We start from the raw sequence: 21,817 nt of genomic DNA, 5'->3' as shown, positions 1-21,817 counted from the left end.
ATGATCAACTTGTGTGTCTATGGGGTGCCCTCCTCCCCCGTATATAAAGGAGTGGAGGAGGAGGGAGGGCCGGCCCTCCTATGGCGTACCCTGTAGGAGTCCTACTCCCACCGGGAGTAGGATCCCCCCCTTCCCTAGTTGGACTAGGAGAGAAGGAAGGGGGAGAGAGGGAGGAAGGAAAGGGGGGCGCCGCCCCCCTCCTAGTCCAATTAGGACAAGAGGAAGAGGGGGCACGCGGCCTGCCATGGTCTCCTCTCTCTCTCTCCACTATGGCCCAATAAGGCCCATACACTTACCGAGGGGGTTCCTGTAACCTGCCGGTACTCCAGTAAAATCCCAATTTCACATGGAACTATTCCGATGTCCAAATATAGTCATCCAATATATTGATATTTATGTCTCGATCATTTCGAGACTCCTCGTCATGTCTGTGATCATATCCAGGACTCCGAACTACCTTCGGTACATCAAAACACATAAACTCATATTACCGATCGTCACCGAACGTTAAGCGTGCGGACCCTACGGGTTCGAGAACTATGTAGACATGACCGAGACACGTCTCTGGTCAATAACCAATAGCGGAACCTGGATGCTCATATTGGCTCCTACATATTCTACGAAGATCTTTATCGGTCAAACCGCATAACAACATATGTTGTTCCCTTTATCATCGGTATGTTACTTGCCCAAGATTCGATCGTCGGTATCCCAATGCCTAGTTTAATATCGTTACCGGCAAGTCTCTTTACTTGTTCCGTAGTGCATCATCCCGCAACTAACTCATTAGTCACATTGCTTGCAAGGCTTATAGTGATGTGCATTACTGAGAGGGCCCAGAGATACCTCTCAGACAATCGGAGTGACAAATCCTAATCTTGATCTATGCCAACTCAACAAGTACCATGGGAGACACCTCTAGAGCACCTTTATAATCACCCAGTTATGTTGTGACGTTTGGTAGCACACAAAGTGTTCCTCCGGTATTCGGGAGTTGCATAATCTCATAGTCATAGGAACATGTATAAGTCATGAAGAAAGCAATAGCAACAAACTAAACGATCAAGTGCTAAGCTAACGGAATGGGTCAAGTCAATCACATCATTCCCTAATGATGTGATCCCATTTATCAAATGACAACTCATGTCTATGGCTAGGAAACTTAACCATCTTTGATTAACGAGATAGTCAAGTAGAGGCATACTAGTGACACTCTATTTGTCTATGTATTCACACATGTACTAAGTTTCCGGTTAATACAATTCTAGCATGAATAATAAACATTTATCATGATATAAGGAAATATATAAATAACAACTTTACTCTTGCCTCTAGGGCATATTTCCTTCATGTAGAGCATCTTTATAATCACCCAGTTACGTTGTGACGTTTGATAGCACACAAGGTGTTCCTCCGATATTCGGGAGTTGCATAATCTCATAGTCAGAGGAACATATGTACAAGTCATGAAGAAAGCAGTAGCAATAAAACTGAATGATCATTATGCTAAGCTAACGGATGGGTCTTGTCCATCACATCATTCTCCTAATGATGTGATCCCGTTCATCAAATGACAACACGTGTCCATGGCTAGGAAACTTAACCATCTTTGATCAACGAGCTAGTCAAGTAGAGGCATAGTAGGGACACAATGTTTTGTCTATGTATTCACACATGTATCAAGTTTTCGATTAATACAATTCTAGCATGAATAATAAACATTACAAAATAACAACTTTATTATTGCCTCTAGGGCATATTTCCTTCAGTTTGTTGCCCAGGCTCCCGAGTTTGTATGTATATAGAAGACCGAGATTCGTTCGGTGGAAGAAGAAAAAGGATAAGGTTGTGTCGGAGCTAAATCCGACAGATCTTGGGTAAGGGGTCCCGAGGTTGTGGTCTCTACTAGATGGTAACAGGAAGAATAGGGACACGGTGTTTACCCAGGTTCAGGCCCTCTCGAGGAGGTAAAACTCTACATTTTGCTTTGATTGCATTGATGTGGATGGAGCACAAAGTACAATTGATCTACCTCGAGATCGTATGAATGAGTCTGAAAAGTCTTGCCTATATGGACTAAACCCCTTGGCTTATATAGGGGCCGGGGGGTACCTAATGTTACACACGGTCGGTTGCATCTAGAGATAAATATGCTGAATATTTGAATATGTCTTCAAGTGTGCGCCAAGTCTTTGAAAAATTCCATCTTGTGTACGCCGAAGGTCATGGAAAATATCAAACATGACCCATTCTTCGGTTATAGGTGGGTCCTCGACCCGGCCCATGATGAGTGGTAGGCCGACAAGATGAGTACCCCCTAATCGAGGACACCGCCAGGTTGTGTGCGATGTGGGCCAGGGGCATGAGTGCTCGAGCGAGGCGACCACCGGAAGTTCTTCTGGTCAACCAAAATGAATCGTTTACCTTTTGGTTATCAATGAGCAATACTTCTTTCTGGGGAGCACCTATTCGTCACGTAACTGAAAAAATGTTTCAATAATCACTTTCTTTTCTGACCATCAAATTGACATTCAACGGCTGACTCATCCTCCTCAAACCCACTCAGCCATGTTCATCTTCTTCCTCACGCAGTTGACAGCCGACCTAGCCCTAACCACCTGCCCTAGGATGTTGCTGCAACCTCTTTCATTTGCACCAGGATGATGTTTTATGTTTTTGTTATATTATAGTACCTTTGACAGCGGGTAGCCTTCTCTTTCCACCTCCACAAGAAAGATTCCATGCTTTCCTCCTCCTCCCGTCGATGCCACCGCCGGTCCGCCTCAACTTCGATGGCCTTTGGGCCATGGAAGTGCGGAGAACCTCCTCCCCCCTCCCACAGGGGGAGGGACCCCGTTCTCGTTCTTGTTAAATTTAGCGTCATGGTTGGGGTTGTGTGGTGGCGGCGATGTCCCTCAGTTGGAATAACGTATCCCACATTCTATCCCCATCCTAGTGCATCTAGCTTCGACAAAGGGTATGTGTGGAGGTGTGTCTCCGTCGGATCTCATGAGATTCAGTCGGTGCTGGTCTTTAGTGGATCTATTTGGATCCGGTCTTCTTTCGTCTTTGTTTGAGTGTTTACTTCTGATCTACGACTTTCTTCATCGACGATGGTTGCTCCTCTAGTGCGGGTCCTATGAGTCCTTAGCACGACAACTTCCCGACTGTCTATTACAAGGTTTGCCCGCTCCGACGAGGGAGAGACGATAACGACGACACACCTTTGGCTCACACTAGTGTTTGTAGTCATCACTAGGTGATCGACGGATCTGGTTGTAATTTTTATTACCTCTGTTGTTTGGTGTTCCTATAGACCCAAAGCAGTCGGACCCTTCCCTGGACCCTGCACAAGCGGGAGCTACGTGCACAAGGATGTACTTATTTTTTTGGTGTTTAGTGTTCCTTATACTGCCAGGATTGAAGATGAATATATTGCAAGTTTCTCCGGAAAAAAAATAGCACCTTTGACGGTGGAACCCGTTCCTTGTTTTGGATTGCATGGAAAAGAAAGAGAGAAAACATATTTTGAGGTCCGTCCGCGCGTAACAGTGTTTCTCGCTGCTTCTAGCGACTGTGTGGCGACTCAGTGCGCGTTCTCGTCGGCAACCCTTCACGTTCAATCCCCATCTGTTTTCCAAAAAAACATACACAAAATCGCCCTGATTCTCCTTCCCACCGCCCCATACAGAGATTCCTATCCTCCTCCAGCAAGTGTGAGAGCCCTATCCAGATCTGATTCGGAACAACCTGGTGAGGAATAGAGAGGATTTTGGGAGGAGGTTGTGGGGTGTGGCGGCGGCATATTTGGAGGCGTGAAGGGGGCTACGGTGGAGAGGCGAACCCAGCAGCCATCACCTGCATTGGGGGGACCTGATGGCAGCATACATGGAAGGAGTGGAGATTAAGTTCAAGAACCTGCAGCTCTGTGAAGCGGAAAAGAAAGGGATCAGGATTGGTAGGAAGCAAGCATGCTCCTCTCAGGTGAGTAAGATTCAGGCAGTAGGCAAGCTATTTGCAGAGAGGCCTGCTAGGGCTGAACATGTGGGAAGAACTCTAGGGGGAGTCTGGAGCCCATTGTTTGGGGTGGATTGCAAAGACTTGGGTAGGAATAGATTTCTATTTATTTTCCAACAAAAGGCTGATAAGGAAAAGGCACTAGATGTTGGACCATGGAGATTTAACAATGACCTATTGGTGATGGAAGATTTTGTGCCAAGTAGAACCATAGATGAATATGAATTCAAGACAATACCTATTTGGGTTAGAGCTTACGGCATCCCAATTGGAATGATGAACAGAGAGACAGGAGACTTAGTAGGAGAACAAATTGGAGAAGTTATTGATGTAGACCCAGATGTTAATGGTGATTCAATGGGGGCATTTATGCGGATCAAAGTTAAATTAGATATCACTATCCCAATTATGAGATTTATAACAACGTTCACTGAAGATGAGGTAGAACAAGAACAGAAAGATGAAATGATTCTTTTGGGAGATGATGAAATGAAAGAAATAAGAAATGAGAAGAAAGAAGGGGAGGAAAAGATTGTCTCATTCACATACGAGTATCTTCCCGACTTCTGTTATAGTTGTGGAATTATTGGACATACTGAAAAATCGTGCCCAACTAGATCTAGAAGAACGGGGTCTAGGCAATTTGGATCATGGCTGCGTGCAAATATGTACAAGGGGATCTCAAGCGAAGAAAGAAGTAGGGCTCCAAATAATAAAGGAAAATTCTAGCCACGCAATAGTACAGGTAACAAGGGGAGCAAACAGGGAAGCGATGGGCCGTTCTGGCGAAGAGATGTACCAAGCGAAGATGATGAGGGAGGACCAAGGAGTGATGGGAATGAAGTTACAAGTCCTCTCAAATTAAAACAGTGTGAGAACCAGGTAGTAGGGGAGGAGAAAAGACTGGATCGCGGCGGAATAGTGATACAAGACCCCACTGAAAAGGTACAAAGAATGGAAAGAGAACCAAGTAAGGCTGAAGAGATGAATGACACTATCACAAAAGTAATACATGATATCCAAGGGTCAACAAAGGTTATTTTGGAGCAGAACAAGGAAGAGTCCCAGAACAAAGAAGGAAATATATTTATGGAGTCAGGAAAAGGCATAAAGAGAGGTACTTTCAAGCGAATTGAGAGGAAGGAAAGAAACCAGCAGGACCAATTAAGTACGACAGAATAGAAGAGAGAAAGGTAATTATGATGGAAATTGATGAAGATATAGAACTAGCAAAGAAAGCAAAGATGGAAGTCGAGGAGGGTGAAGAAAAAGAGGAGAACAACTCTGAAACTGCAAACGCCGGGCTGCAGGGACAGCCTGGCGAGCCAAAATGAGAATTGTAGTATGGAACTGCCGGGGATTGCGGAATGGCCCGGCGGTGAGAGGACTTCTGGATCTTCAGAAGCAGGTGGACCCCGACATCCTCTTCTTATCTGAGACCAAATTGGATAAGAGGAGGATGGAAAAGTTTAAGTGGATGTTACAGATGGGAAACATGATAGTGAGAGATTGCGAGGGGAAGAGTGGGGGATTGGCATTGTTTTGGAAAAAAGAAGTAAATTTGGAGCTGCTCAACTATTCTAAGAATCATATTGATGCAAAAATAGTGGAAAAGGATGGGTTTAAATGGCGATTTACAGGTATTTATGGAGAGCCAGCGAATGATAAAAGGAATATAACTTGGAAATTACTTCGCGTAATAAGTCAGCAGCTGAACCTTCCATGGTTGTGTGCGGGCGACTTTAATGAGATCATGTATAACCATGAGAAGAGAGGGGGGCCAGCCAGAGCTCAAAGCCAAATGGAAAATTTTAGAGCAGCCCTAGCAAGTTGTGGGTTGAGAGATTTGGGCTATGTGGGGGATAAATATACGTGGCGTAACCATAGTTGGGATGCTAGCCGGTTTGTTAAAGAAAGACTGGATAGAGCTGTGGGGTTGAGAAGTTGGTGTGCAAGATTTCCTAACTTCAGAGTCCTAAATGGAGACCCACACCACTCAGACCACAGGCCTATAACTATCTAAATAGGGTAAGCTGGGAGAGTATTTTCTTATAAAAGAAGGGCTCATAGTTTCAGGTTTGAAGCTAGGTGGTTGCAGGAGGATGATTGTGAAAAGGTGGTCAACAATGCCTGGTCCAATGCTGGCCTACGGGGAGAGCAAAATACCCAGGCGATGTTGAGTAAGGTAGCAGGAGATCTAAAGGACTGGGAGACTAATGTTTTAGGTGATCTGGAGAAAAGAATCAAAATGTTAAAAAAGGAGCTAGAAGAGGTGCGAAGAGGAGACATTACCCAAGAAAGGGTTAACAGAGAGCACTTTTTGAGGGAGAAGTTGGACAGATTGGAGCACCAAAAAGATACGCACTGGAAACAACGGGCCCATGTCAAATGGTTACATGATGGGGATAAGAACACATCATTTTTTCACGCCTTTGCATCTGAAAGGAGGAAAAGGAACACCATCAAGAGGCTGAAAAGGGAGGACGAGGAACCTTTGAAAGAGCACATTGCAAATTACTTTTTTAACATCTTCTCTTCCATGGCTGGAAAGGATAATGAAGAAATTCTACACGTGGTTCAACCAAGGGTGACAAAAGAGATGAATGATATACTGCGTGCTGAGTATACAGAGGAGGAGGTGAAACGGGCCTTAGACAACATAGGTGACCTGAAAGCACCAGGACCTGATGGTATGCCAGCCATATTCTTTAAAAGATTTTGGCAAATTGTTGGGAACCAGGTCACAAAGGAGGTTCTTCAAATATTGAGAGGAGGAGAAATGCCTGAAGGGTGGAATGATACGCTAATAGTATTAATTCCGAAGAATGCCAACCCAGCAAGCATAAAGGATTTGAGACCAATCAGTTTGTGTAATGTGGTGTATAAGCTGGTCTCCAAGGTAATCACAAACAGGCTTAAGGTAATTATTCCCGACATCATCTCCCCTAACCAGAGCGCCTTCGTGCCAGGGAGGCTAATTTCGGATAATATTCTTTTGGCATATGAGCTAACTCATTTCCTGCAGAGGAGAAGAAGCGGCTTGATGGGCTATGCAGCTGTCAAATTGGATATGAGCAAAGCCTATGATCGTGTTGAATGGACATTTTTAAAAGATATGATGCAACGGCTAGGCTTTAAGCGGTGTTGGATTGAACTGATAATGCGTTGTGTCTCAACTGTTAAGTACCAGATCAAGGTGAATCACGACACAACTGAAATAATTACACCTCAAAGAGGCTTGCGCCAAGGAGATCCACTCTCTCCATACTTGTTCCTCATATGCGCAGAGGGGTTATCTGCCATGTTACATGAAGCTGAGATGAGGGGGTCACTGGGGGGGATTAAGATCTGTAGAGAAGCGCCCAGTGTAAGTCACTTGTTGTTTGCAGATGACTCATTGCTACTCATGGAGGCTAAAGCTGAGAGTGCCCATGAAGTTAACAAAATATTGAACTCCTATGAAACTGCTTCAGGCCAAATGATTAACAAAGACAAGTCCTCAATATTATTCAGCACAAACACAAGTCAAGAGATGAAGAAGGAAATGAGAAGTATTCTACAGATTAAGTCGAAAGGTTTAACCTCGAAATATCTAGGTGTTCCATCCTACGTGGGTAAAGCCAGAGCGAGATGCTTTGAATATATGAAATAGAGAGTGTGGAAAAAGATCCAAGGCTGGAAGGAAAAACTCCTTTCAAAAGGTGGGAAAGAAATCCTTATTAAAGCAGTAGCACAAGCAATCCCGGTGTATTCCATGGCTTGCTATGATCTAACCAAGTCCTTGTGCGACGAGCTAAGCTCCATGATCAATAAATATTGGTGGAGTCAAATAGATAAGGAGAATAAAACACACTGGGTCAGCTGGGAAAAACTGACAAAGACAAAGAAGACCGGGGGTCCAGGATTCAGGGACCTCCATGCTTTCAATATAGCCATGCTTGCGAGATAAGCTTGGAGGCTTATTCAAAATCCAAACTCATTATGTGCGCAGGTTTTGTCTGCAAGGTACTACCCAAATGACTCGATTCTAAATGCCAGTCCCAAGGGTGGTATCTCCTACACATGGCGCAGTATATTAAAAGGGATAAACTTGCTAAAGAAGGGGATTATATGGAGAGTTGGTAGCGGTAACAACATTAATATCTGGTCTGATCCATGGATTCCGAGAGGAAGTACTAGAAGAGTCATCACTCAAATGGGTAGAAATGCTATTACCAAAGTTAATGAGCTGATTGATCCCACCACAAACAATTGGGATGAGGATCTAGTAAGGCAAACCTTCCTTCCTGAAGATGCAAAGATTATCCTACAGCTCCCAATTCATGAACATAACGACGATATTATAGCATGGCATTTTGATAAAAAAAAAGGTAATTTTTTTCGGTAAAATCTGCATACAGAGTGGCTGTGGACAGTGCAACCCGGAATCAAATACAGGACTAACTTCTTCCTCAAGTGCAGATGAAGAAGGAGGAGGTCTGAACTGGCAGAAGTTGTGGTTGCTTCCCCTCCCAAACAAGGTTCTTCACTTTCTGTGGCGCTTATCTACGGACAGCTTACCCCTGCGCATGAAGCTACGACACAGAGGTATGCAAGTAGATACTCTCTGTCCTGTTTGCTTTCAGTTGGATGAGGATGGCGGTCACTGCTTTATTAAATGTAAAAAGGTTAAGGAAGTATGGAGGAAAGCCCAGCTGGAGCACGTTAGACTGCGGATTATATCTTGTGTAGATGCATTGAGTTGTATGGAGGAAATTCTAAATCTCAATGATGATGAAAAAATCAAATCTTGCCTGCTACTTTGGCGGTGGTGGCATGAAAGGAATAGGGCTAATGCAGAAGATGCTATTAAATCCTCTGATGAAATATTGCACTCTATTGATTATCTTTTTATGCATCTATGCAAGGTGAAACAGAATGAAAAAATGCAAAAACAACAGCAAGATGGAAGATGGTCCAGGCCTCCACCGGGAACTCTGAAAATCAACACAGATGGTGCCTTCTTGAAGGAGACAAATACTGGAGGCTGGGGCTTTGTTATTAGAGATGATTGTGGTGAGGTGATGGCTGCAGGTGCAGGCAATCTAGAGCGAGTCTCTGATGCACTTCATTCCGAGGCGTTGGCGATGCTTTATGCCATAAACACAACCATTCAGCTAGGTTGTGATAAAGTAATAATTGAAACTGATTCCATACAACTGAAGAATGCAACAACCACTGAAGACTTCGACTTGTCAGCATTAGGTGCTATATTCAGAGATATTAAGGCTCAATTGTACGTAGGTTTCAATGATGTATGTGTGGTGTCTTGCCCTCGATCTTGTAATGTAGTGGTGCACAAGCTAGCTACTTACGGAGCTAAACTAGGAGCTAGCTTATGTAAAGCTTGGCTTGGGCAGGTCCCAGATTTTGTAAATAACGTTGTGGCTGGCGATGTGTCCAGTTCTGTAATGTAATGGAATGCTATGCGTTCCTTTCAAAAAAAAGAAAGAGAGAAAAGGCAGTCGACCCACAAAATACCCAGGCCCACAGCGGAGCAAGCTACTCCCTCCGTTCGGAATTACTTGTCTCGAAAATAGATGTATCTAGAACTAAAATACATCTAGATACATCCATTTTCGCGACAAGTAATTCCGAACGGAGGGAGTAGAAACTAAACAGCATCATGCATTTGTGATTTGCCTACACTCTTCACGTCCATTGATTGCTGCCCCGACAGCAACAGATCCAACATTAGAATATACTCCCTCCGTTCGGAATTACTTGTCACAAAAATGATAAAAATGGATGTATCTACAACTAAAATGCATTTAGATACATTTATTTCTTGGACGAGTAATTCCGAACGGAAGGAGTAGTTGAGTACATCTAATGTGCAGTTCGGGCTTGCTACCAACACCACATGACACAAGCAGGTGGCAGCAAATGGTTTGCTTCTCATCTTACTTCTTAAAATACTACTGCCACATGAGCACCAGTCAGCTAGCTCAACCCATGAGCACCAGTCAGCCTTACACACACAAGGGACTGCATCCCTACACTTCCATGATCCCATCAGTCGTTGGGGCAGGCACGAGTCTTGTCCTCTGAGCTAAGATGGTCGCGGCGACCTCCGGCCAGGGCAGGGGCTACGGCTACCGTCATGTGTTGCCAGCTTCCTGCAAATACGTACACGAGATTGTCATCGCAGCTGTAGTGAAACAGCGACCTCATTTTCGCCAAAAGAAGATTATACACGCTGATGTGTAGACATAAGCCCTAGACTAACTATTCAACTCTTAACAAACGGTTCCGATGCATTATACCATTGTCACTATGCGGAAAACTCAAGAACCAACATCTATAGTATGATATGTAGATTGTAGCATACCAATCAGAGGTCTTTTCATGTAAGGGTGCTCAGAAAAGGCAAAATAAAAAACCATTTTTCTAACATTTTGGCAGATAATGCAGGGTATAGGTTATACAAATTAAGTTGCAAATTCTCAATACGTACATAATATAGGTCCGGTAGACCATAAAAAACTGTAGGCTGAGAAAATACCAAGTTGGGGTATGCCCAAACACATAATCTGTTTGTATCCAATACAAGTGATCAGGATGTTTCTCAAAAAGAAACAAGATAGATGAGATCTACCAACCAAAACATCAACCTGCTGCGAGTTGCAACCTACATACTGCAATATCATAACTACGTTATACCACTCATATTAAGCAGTACTCAAGGAGCATAACTTACTCATTGCAACCATTATTAACATCACGGAGGTCATTTCTATCAGCAGGCGTATATGACCCCCTCTTCTTGTTGTCACCATGTTCCTTTAACTGTCTTGGTGATTTTCCCCGGTACTCTTCCTTTCTCCGTCCGGAAGCTGAGAAGTCACCTCGCCTTCTTGATACGATGGAGTATGAACAACATTAGTACTGGAATAGCGTAGCAAGATTACACTCACATTGACCAGCAGTGAAGGAACATGGCTTACTCTCTCGAACCATTATCAGCATTGGAGCGGTGGCTTCTATCATCAGGAGTATACAATCCCCTTTTCTTATCATCATCATGTTCTTTTGATTGTCTTGATGATTTTGCCATGTAGTCCTCCATTCTCTTTCGGGAAGTTGAGTAATCATTTCGCCTTCTTAGGAAGGTGAGGTATAAAAAACATTAGTTCTGGTATTACCATAACAAGATTACACCTGTCACATGCTAAAAGAAGTAAGATTACACTAATCAGATTTTAGCAGCAGTGAAGCAACAGAACTTACTCTTTGGAACCATTATCAGCATCACGGGGGTCATCTCTATCATCAGGAGTGTATGATCCCCTCTTCTTATGCTCATCATGTTCCTTTGATTGTCTTGGTAAACTTGCCTGGCGCTCTTCCTTTCTCTTTCCAGTCGAGTAGTCCTTTCGCCTTCTTGGGACAGTAGAGTATAAAAACTATTAGTTCTGGATAGCATAACAAGTTTACACCCGCCACATTTAGCAGCATGAAGGAACAGAGCTTACTCTTTGGAACCATTATCAGCATCGCAGAGGTCATTTCTATCATCACGAGTATAGCATCCCCTCTTCTTATGCTCGTCATGTTCCTTTGATTGTCTTGGTAAACTTGCCTGGCGCTCTTCCTTTCTCTTTCCAGCAGCTGAGTAGTCCTTTCGCCTTCTTGGGACAGTATAGAGTATAAAAACCAATAGTTCTGGATAGCATAACAAGATTACACCCATCACATTTAGCGGCATGAAGGAACAGAGCTTACTCTTTGGAACCATTATCAGCATCACGGAGGTCATTTCTATCATCACGAGTATAGGATCCCCTCTTCTTATGTTCATCATGTTCCTTTGATTGTCTTGGCAAACTAGCCAGGCGCTCTTCCTTTCTCTTTCCAGCAGCTGAGTAGTCCTTTCGCCTTTTTGAGATAGTAGAGTATAAAACCTATTAGTTCTGGATAGCATAACAAGATTATACCGCCACATTTAGCAGCATGAAGGAACAGAGCTTACTCTTTGGAACCATTATCAGCATCGCGGCACTCCTTTCCATCATCATGGGTACAGGATCCGTTCTTCTTACCGTTATCATATTCTTTTGACTGGCTTTGTGATTTTGCTTGAGGAGGCTTTTCCATTCTCTTCTGTGAAGCAGAGTCAGGTCCTGCACGCCTCCTGTGAACAACATACACCGTTATTACAGAGGTGTAAATGACCAAAAGTACTAACATTAACATATGATCAACATGGAAATAAATCAAGCTCTGCAAACAATGCATGCAATAAAATATGTCTACCAATACTAAACAGAACACAGTTTAGCAAAACAAACAGCAAGCGGTACGATGACATTACAATGAAAATCATATATGCAACAACCTTTACTCTAGTTAAAACGGCAAGTTTCTCCTCGACAGACTATATACTCTGATGCCAGTAAATTACTCGACTCCCCAAGAAGGTTCTGGTGCATCATAACAATGTCAGAATAGCATATATGTGCTTCCCAATACTCAGAATGAAGCTGAGTTTAGTAGGATATCTTCAATCTACTGTGAACTGTGACTGTTACACAGGATATGCTGTAGAAAACATCTACGTAAGTAATATTGTGACGTGTGAGCTGTGTCTGGTAGACACCACTAAGGATTAAGAAGATGAAGTTTGACATCCCAATAAGTATAACAACAGAAGTTCTGGGAATAGCAGATTACCCCAGTCAAATTTAGCAGCAGCGAAGGAACTGAACTTACTCATTGTAGCCATTGTCAGCATCAGTACGGTCAATTCCATCATTATCCTCACGTTCTTTTGTCGGTCGTGGTGATTCCGCCCTGCACTCCTCCTTTATCTTTGGGGAAGCAGAGTAGCCATCTCGCTTTCTTGGGGCAGCAGAGTATCAAGATTGAAAACATCAATTCTCTAAAGCATAACTAGATTACGTCAATAACATTTAGCAGCAGGAACACAACTTACTTCTTGTAACAATTAACAGCATTATGTCGGCCATTTATATCATCAGAAGTACATGACCTCTTTTCATCCTTGTATTCAATGGACTGTTTTGGTGATTTTGCCCGGCACTCTTCCTTTTTCTTTGGGGAAGCAGAACAGTCATCTCGCTTTCTTGAGCGTGATCCAGAAGATGGTCTGGGTGACCTCCGGCAGGCATGGGACCCCTCATCGTCAGGTGTTACCGGCTTCCTGTCGACATGCAAATTGCTACTACAAAGATACAAACATAAAGAAAAGGAATGTAAACCATTTACTCGTATATGACCACATAGAAATAATTCTGAACTATGCACACACCTCATCTAAATAATCCTAAACGGTGAGCAGTACGATGGTGCAAAAAACCAAAGGTGCAACCACAATCCTGTCAGAAGTCAGAACTAAGGTGAAATCAGGACTTCTCTAGCCAAAAGATTATACTGTATTGTATAAGCTGATGCCAAGGGGCTCTCATTCTCTTCCTTCCCCTCTCTCCCCTCGTCTCCTTGAGAGTCGCCTGCCCTAACCCGGCTCCTCTCCCCTTCTCCTCCGGCGGCTCCACCGTCCGGAGTGGGCATGGGAAGGGAGCCGTGTCGCTGCCCTGTATTGTCAGGGTAGATCTAGGTCATCGTGGTTTGCCTTGATAGCGTTTGGCTATATGCCGTTGAGAAGCTTGGCATCGGCGCCCCTGAGCGGCGACCGGTGGAGGCCACTACATCTAGTTTCCATCCATGGTGGACAGCGGCTGAAAGGGGTGGATCCATCGACGGCTTTGAAAATAAACTCATGTGGACGACGGATCTAGAGGTTTTTCGAGCTGCTCTGACATGCTCTCTTAGGCACTGCTGTGGCGTTAGGGGAGAGGATGGCGGATCTGGCTCGGGACATTGCAGAGCCGGCATGCCAAGGGGTTATCAGCTGGCATCAGAGCTTTCTCATCTTCCTCTGCACCGACCTCCGCCGCCGGAGCTTCAGATCAAACAAAGATTTATCTCCGACGTGCGATTTGGGCGACTTGGGTGCAATGCTGGCTTCATGTGGATTTGCCGGCAAACTCCGACCTCCCCTTTTCTTCAACCTCCAGAAGAGAGGCCCTACTTTCCTTGACCTACGCTGATAAGGCTGTGGCCACAGGTGGTGGCCAAGGCATCTCCGGCGAGGTCACCAGACAATTCAGGAATTGATTGTGTTTTTGTGTTCTCTCTTGGGGTCCTGAATGTAAAACGGGAGGACTTGCTTGTAATTTCTGTGTTCTTTGTGGTCCTCTGCGCAGTGTTATAATACTTTTGTTAACTTAATGCCAGCTCTGGGAAAGCTGATGCCAGTGAACTCTGAAGGTTCTGGTGAATGGTGTACTCACTCAGAATTAACATGCATCTAGAAGGATATGTAGCCCTAGCAGGAAAGGAAGAACTTTCAATATGATAATGCTTGTGAAAGGAAGAGTAGACCATTTTCATATATTTTGGCAGACAATATAGTGGTACAGGTTATGGCTACGCGAGAAGGCTAAACAGATCACCCATAGAATTCAATTAATATAGGTCCAGTAGACCATAATACACTCCTGGGCGAGAAAAAAACTAAGCCTGTATGCCCAGGGTTGATCACAAACTATATGTTATCCAACACAGAGATCAGCTATTGCACACACATGATTGGTGCTGTACAGGTAAAAAATAATCCAAAAAGGATAACTAACAACTATCAATTTATTGCAGGCTGTAACCTATATACTGAAGCAAGGGGTATAAAGGGATGAAGTTCGAGACACCAATAAGTGTAACACCATTAGTCTATTAGTCCTGGATTATCACAACTAGATCATGGCGGTAACATTTAGCAGCAATCAAGGAAGAGAACTTACTCTCTGGAACCATTAACTGCATCATGGCGGTCATTTCTATCATGAGGGGCACAGGATCTCCCCTTTGTATCCTTGTTATATTCTTCTGACTCTCTTGATGATTTTGCCTGGCGCTCTTCCTTAATCTTTGGTGAAGTAGAGCAGTCACCTTGCATTCTTAGGTCAGGGGAGTATGAACATAAGTTCTGTATAGCATAACTAGATCATGCCAGTAACTTTTAGTAACAGTTTAGAAACAAAACTTACTCGTTGTGACTATGATCAGCACCATGGCAGTCATTTCTATCATCAGGAGTATTGGATCTCCGCTTCCTATGTTTATCATGTTCTTTTGACTGTCTTGGTGATTGTTCCCGACGCTCTTCTTTTCCCTTTGGGGAAGCAGAGTAGGCATCTCGCCTTCTTGAGTGTGATCCAGAGGATGGTCTGGGTGACCTCTGGCGGGGACAGGATCTCTTATCATCAGTTGTTGCCCGCCTCCTGTCAACACACACATTGTTACTACAATGGTGGATATGCACAAAAGGAATGCAATGAACCATTTATTCATATGACAACCATACAAATAAATCTGAACTGTGCACACAGAATATGTAACCAATCCTAAATACAACACTGTTCAGTAATACAAACAGCGAGCAGCACAATGGTAATAAAAAAGCATGGATACAACCACAACCATGTCAAAACAATAGCTAAATGCGATAATTTTTCTCACCAATAGATTATATATGCTGATGGCAATGAACTGTGCAACTATGTCCTGGAGATAATTACCAAACTCTAAAAAGAAGGTTCTGGGGCATGATATCAGTGTCACTATAGCGAAAAATGTATACTCACACGGTAGTAACATGTTTCTAGTAGGATATGTAGCCCTATCAAGATATAAGTACTTCCGATGTAACAGATCTCAAGAAAGACACAGTAAAAACTTCATGTATTTTGACAGATGTAGTGGTATATGTCATGGCCTATGGGTACGCGACAAGGCCAAAATATCACACATGAAATGCAAGTAGTATAGATTGAATAGACCGCAATACACTATTGGTCGAGAATAAATTAAGTTTGCGTATGCCGAGGCTTACATCACAAACAATCTATTGTCGTACACAGATGATTAGCTATTGTACACACAAGATTGATGCTGTACTCAAATTGTGCAGTAAAATAACCTTTAAATAAGATGACGTAACTACATCCATGTATTAGTTCCATATTAGCTAACTAAATATTTCGCAGTCACATTTAGTAGCAGTGAAAGAAGAGAACTTACTCTTTGAAACTATTATCAGCATCACGGCAGTCACTTCGATCATCACGACTATAGGATCTCCGCTTCTTATCCTTATCATGTTCTTTGGACAATCTTAGTGATTTTGACAGGCGTTCTCCCTTTCTCTTTGATGAAGTAGAGTAGTCATCTCGCCTTGGAAGGAGAGCATGGACAACATTAGTTCTAGAACAGTATAACTGGATTACACAAGCTGCATTTAGCAGCACAGTAGAAACAGGATGTCAGAACCTACTCATTGTGGCCATTGTCAGCATCACGGCGGTTGTTTCTATCAGGACTAAAAGATATACGCTTCTTATCCTCATCATGTTCATTTGTCTGCCTTGGCGATTTTGTCTGGCACGCTTCCTTTCTCTTTGGTGCAGCAGAATAGTCACGTGTTGCCCGCCTCCTGGCCATATACAGTACTGTTACAGAGGCAAACGCCGAGAAACAAGCAGCACTCGGTTGGCTAAAGGTGTGTGTCCAGTCCACACGCGCTCAAGGACTGGCCTCCTCAGGGTGTCCTCATGGTTGTCTACTTTTCTTGATTAAAATTTAGCAGCAGTGAAGGGACAGAACTTACTCACTGGAATCATTGTCAGTGTCATGACATTCACTTCTACCACCAGGAGTACAGGATCCCAGCTTCTTATCGTTGTCATATTCTTTTGATTGTCCTGATGATTTTGCTTTGGTGAAGCAGAGTAGTCACCACGCCTTCTTGAGGCAGGAGATTGTGACCTACAGTGTAGGTGAGATCACTTATTAACAATAAATCAAATATTTCGCACACTTCTTCATGGTGAGGCACTCATTTGGCAAGATTCACTGAAATACCGTGATCTATCACGACCACCTTGGCGAGGAGAACGGGAGTGTGAACGAGAACGAGACCGTCCTTCAAGGAAGATAGCAATTTATCAATATTGCAATTGTAGCACATGGTATAGACTCATTCTAATACGATATTACTTTTGAAAAGGAGATTTTTCTGCCAGATACCAGCAGGCGTGGCCCTGGCAGGAAAACTAGTGCCTGCCTGTCCGGTGAAGATAGAACCAATGAAAAGGAATTGCAATATATATATCAGGGCAGCCTTGTGCGCGTAGCTCCTGCTTGCGCAGGTTCCGGGGAAGGGTCATACCACTTTGGGTCTTTTGTAGGCATAAAACTAAATGAACCATGACTCTACTTTTTTGTGTTCATATTTAAGAGTTTATCTAACATCAAAAGATAAAGTGGGCAGCTTACAGTTTCTATCAGTAAAAGAAGATCACCTAAACTCCCCAGAATTCGGCAAAGCATCATGATGAAAAGGACACAAGTATAGCAGATGAAATAAAACAGATTACCATGGCGAGAAAGATCGCGCCCTTTAGAACCAGAATGAACTCTGCAGAGCAGGAACACAAGTTAACAAAAATAAAACATACAAATTTTCTCCAAAAAAAACAATGAAACAGAAGAAACTTCTAACATAGTGATGGGTATGGCCTACCTTACTCCAGTTCGTCTACGCATGTCTTCGGGCCGTTTCCGTTTATCCGTGGCAGGCTCAACTTTAATCTCACGTCCGCAAAACAGCTTACAGTTCATGTGATATTGAGCCTCAGAAGCATCATGGGAGTCAAAAAACTCAATAAAAGCAAACCCTTTTGGCTCCCTGCACAGCACATATGTTAATATAATAATTATAAAATGTTAGATAAATAATATTCAGACCATGCTATACAAATTAAAAACACATATTGGTAAAAAGTAGTATGTGCCCGACGAGTTACCACCACAGTTTCGTATAAGCTAACCCTGTACGATTCTTCACAAAACACAGCCAATAACTTGCTAGCATTTTCACCAAAATAGTAGCGAGCTTCCCAAAAACCAGTTGAGAGCCCATGCTATTCTAGTAGCCAAATTTGTTGTATAATCACAATCACATCTTCATAAAACGATTCACTTCAAATTCCTCAAATGTTTGAAAACTCATCAAAGTACTTGAAACCAACTTCTCGCTGCTATAACTTTCACATGGAAGGTCCAGTAAAACCATCATCTCTTCAGAACACCAATTTTGCCAACAAACCGAATCTTGGCCCTGTTTGGATCCATGGGTTAGAGTTAGTTTGAGCTAGTTTGGGCTCAAATAGCCCTAAAGTATCCAAACATGAGGGCTAGTTTGAGCTAGTTGCATCTAACCCACCCAAAAGAACTATCCCACCCAAGAGGTGCTAATTGGAGCTAGTTCTCCTAGTGCATTTATTGTCAATCTAACCCTTTCATCCAAACACCTCTTTGGCTAGAGTTAGTTCAGAGTTAGTCATGAGCTAGAAACTAACTCTAACCTCTAGCTAAGTTAGAGTATCCAAACAGGACTCTATCTAATCACATGTACTTCAAGACATCCTGGAAATCATTCCAAAGAGTGATTCATACCAGAAGAGAACACATAAGTAGCAGAAGATAAAGTAACTATATCCTCCATAGTCTATAGGTTGTTAAAATTTAAGTTTGAGACTTCAATGAGTTACTAGGCTTATACATTTATCATAAATCTATTCTGCAATATTATGGATTTTGCAACAAATACAAACAAAAGGAGGAAATAGGGTACGCGTGGGGCTTTTATGCAAAATTGATATGTCACTGGTCAGCTTCTCCATGCAGTATGTAAGGACTCAGAGTTTGGGGCCGTGCAGACATTAACAATCATTTTTCCATATGAGCAGAAGAAAAGCACCCCAAAAGGTTGCTCTTCTAACTCTTCAAGCACATCATCAGTAAGAGAGGACATGAAGCAATGAAGCTTCAAAAGCCGCTGGATCTTCAGTGGTCGAACATGCCTAAATGTCTAATGAGAGAAAATCAGTTGGCGCTTTGGTAACACTTACCCACTGTAGTAATCTTTTGGCATGTAAATATCCCGAACAGGACCAAACTTTGCAAAAGGAACTTGAAGATCTTCGTATCTGCAGGAAATTGTGAAAATCATGAGGACAAGCAAGTTAGAAACCACAAACGTGAAACATGGCCAAGTATAAATAGCAGGCGGAGGGGTTCGAAATTCTGTACCTGCAGTTATGAGGGATGTTACGCACCAAGAGGCTTATAGGACCTTTTTCCTTCCTTCCTCCTTGCTCATCAGAACTTCTCCTAGGAGTGCTTCGTCGCCTGCCGTCATCTTCGCCCTTGGGAGAGCGGCTCCTCACCATTGCTCGTGGCACCTGAACACATGTCACCACTAATCATAACTATGCACCCACATATCATTCACCTTGTCCATGCAGGCGACTCGTGGTATTGATAACAAGCAATTCAGAATTGCACCCACATTTCATCATATAATTGTAAGAGAACCAGATCAACAGCATCAGCTTTCATGATGAGTCATCTGAATCACTAATAATTACCGGCACTAGTGACAGCATGAATATACGAATAACTTTATCGATGGGAAGATGAGGACTGGCTGATTAGGGCATAAAAGATATGCAATGACATTAGGATAGGCTCTCAAGTGTAGTTATATCCCTGCATTGCACAAAACTAACTAGTCAATCCAAGATGTGCAGAAGGCGCCCCTGATCAAGGAAGGATCGACTTCCACACAATGACACAAGGCAGTGAGAAATCAAGAATTTTGTAATTTACTAAAAGAGGGGGTAATATTGTAAGGAAAAGGAACCCACACTACCGAAACAAACTAGTCCATCTAGGTTTCACTCAGACATCCGTACTAATCCGATGAACTAACGCGGCGGCTTAAAAACAAGGGAAATTTCGCAACAGAAGGGAAATCAAACGCTAGCACGCGCCAAGATGAGATGAGGCGCGACGGTTTCTGTGGGGTGGGTGCTGGAATTCAGCACGACACGGACCCTATCTACAGTAGTTAGTTGTAGGGCATTCTGCCCCCCAGAACCCAAATACTTCATCGCCGGGAAGAGAGGGCGAGAGATAGAGGAAGGGGTGGGGTTACCAGGATAGTGCAACGCCACCGCCGCCGCCGGGCGACCTGTGCCGGAGTGGTGGAGGTAGCTAGGGCAGGACGTACAGGGACCGGGGACCGCACGCACGCGAGGAAGGAGGCAGACGGTGAGAGAGAAATGGTGGCAGTGGCAGCCGACTCGGGCGAGGTTGGGTGGGGTTTTTTCTTTTATTGGGCCTCTAGGAGGCTGAGTTGTTATGATTATGGCCTTCCTTTCATGCCTGGGCTTGCAGATTTAGGCCACGTTAGTCAGCGGAGAGCATTAACGAGACCATCTTGGTCCTTATACCGAAGGTAAGAAACCCTACCGTTCTGTCTCAATTCCGCCCAATAAGTTTGTGCAACGTCTTTTATAAGATTGCTTCAAAAGTGATATCAAATCGTTTGAAACTAATCTTACCGGATATCATATCCGAGGAACAGTCCGCTTTTGTGCCGGGGAGGATGATAACTGACAATATTATCATTGCATACGAGTGTTTGCATTTCATGAAGAGGAACAAAGCAAATAAACACCAATCTTGTGCACTGAAGTTGGATATGATGAAAGCATATGATAGGGTTGAATGGCCATATCTAAAGGCAATCATGCTCAAACTTGGATTCTCGAACAGATGGGTAAACATTGTCATGAACATGGTATCTACAGTTAATTTTTCAGTGCTTTTTAATGGAAAGAGGCTTGAAGGGTTTAAGCCAACCCGTGGCATAAGACAAGGGGATCCGATGTCACCTTACTTGTTCTTGTTAGCAGCAAAGGGCCTGTCGTGCCTGTTAAAATCTAGAAGACAGTCATCCAACATGGAGGGGTTACAGGTGTCATCAACAGCACCTAAGATTAACCACCTCCTATTCGCTGATGACAGCCTGCTGTTTTTCAAGGCAAATAGTGAGGGAGCGGAGGAGGTAAACCAAGTCTTGGACACTTATTGCAGAGCATCTGGTCAGAGAGTCAATCATGCAAAATCAACTATCTTTTTCAGCAAAGGTGTGCCAGATAGTGCTCGAAATAACATCAAGGTTGCTCTAAATGTACCAAATGAAACTTTGAATGAAAAATATCTCGGGATGCCATCTGATATTGGGAACAGCAAGAATGGAGCATTCAAATACCTCAAAGACCGCCTATGGAGCAAAGTGCAAGGTTGGATTGAGAGTTCTATGTCGGCGGCAGGGAAGGAAGTACTGATTAAATCAGTAGCCCAAGCGGTTCCGGTGTATTCCATGTCATGTTTTAAGCTGCCAAGGGGACTATGTGAGCATCTAAACAAACTGATCCGGAAATTCTGGTGGGGTTGCAAGGATGGCAAAAGGAAACCGCATTGGGTCTCTTGGAACGAGATGACTAAGCCAAAAGGACTGGGGGGCCTGGGCTTTAGGGACTTTGAGCTTTTCAACATGGCAATGCTCGCTAAGCAGGCGTGGCGCCTCGTACAACAACCTGCCAGCTTATGTGCACGTTTGCTTGAGAGCATATACTATCCAGGAGAACAGTTTTTGAACTCTGAGCTGGGATCTCACCCAAGCCAGGTATGGAGAGCTATAACAGAAGGCAAGGACGTGCTGAAACAAGGCCTAATTCGGCGCATAGGCAATGGTCAATCTACCAGAATTTGGACGGACAATTGGATCCCGAGAGAGGAGATGATGAGGCCGTATGGCCAACTACAACAA

At 43.5% G+C, this 21,817-nt stretch overlaps 1 pseudogene; it reads right to left on the bottom strand.

Annotated features, from left to right (window-relative positions):
- Positions 1-9,811: 9,811 nt before the first annotated feature.
- On the bottom strand, positions 9,812-20,291 carry LOC123091760 (eukaryotic translation initiation factor 3 subunit A-like; annotated as a pseudogene).
- Between the last annotated feature and the right edge of the window lie 1,526 nt (positions 20,292-21,817).

Source organism: Triticum aestivum, chromosome 4B, assembly GCF_018294505.1.
Source record: "Triticum aestivum cultivar Chinese Spring chromosome 4B, IWGSC CS RefSeq v2.1, whole genome shotgun sequence".
NCBI classification, from domain to species: Eukaryota; Viridiplantae; Streptophyta; class Magnoliopsida; order Poales; family Poaceae; genus Triticum; species Triticum aestivum.
Note: the sequence above shows the minus strand (reverse complement) of the source record. Positions and strands in the feature narration are given on the sequence as shown.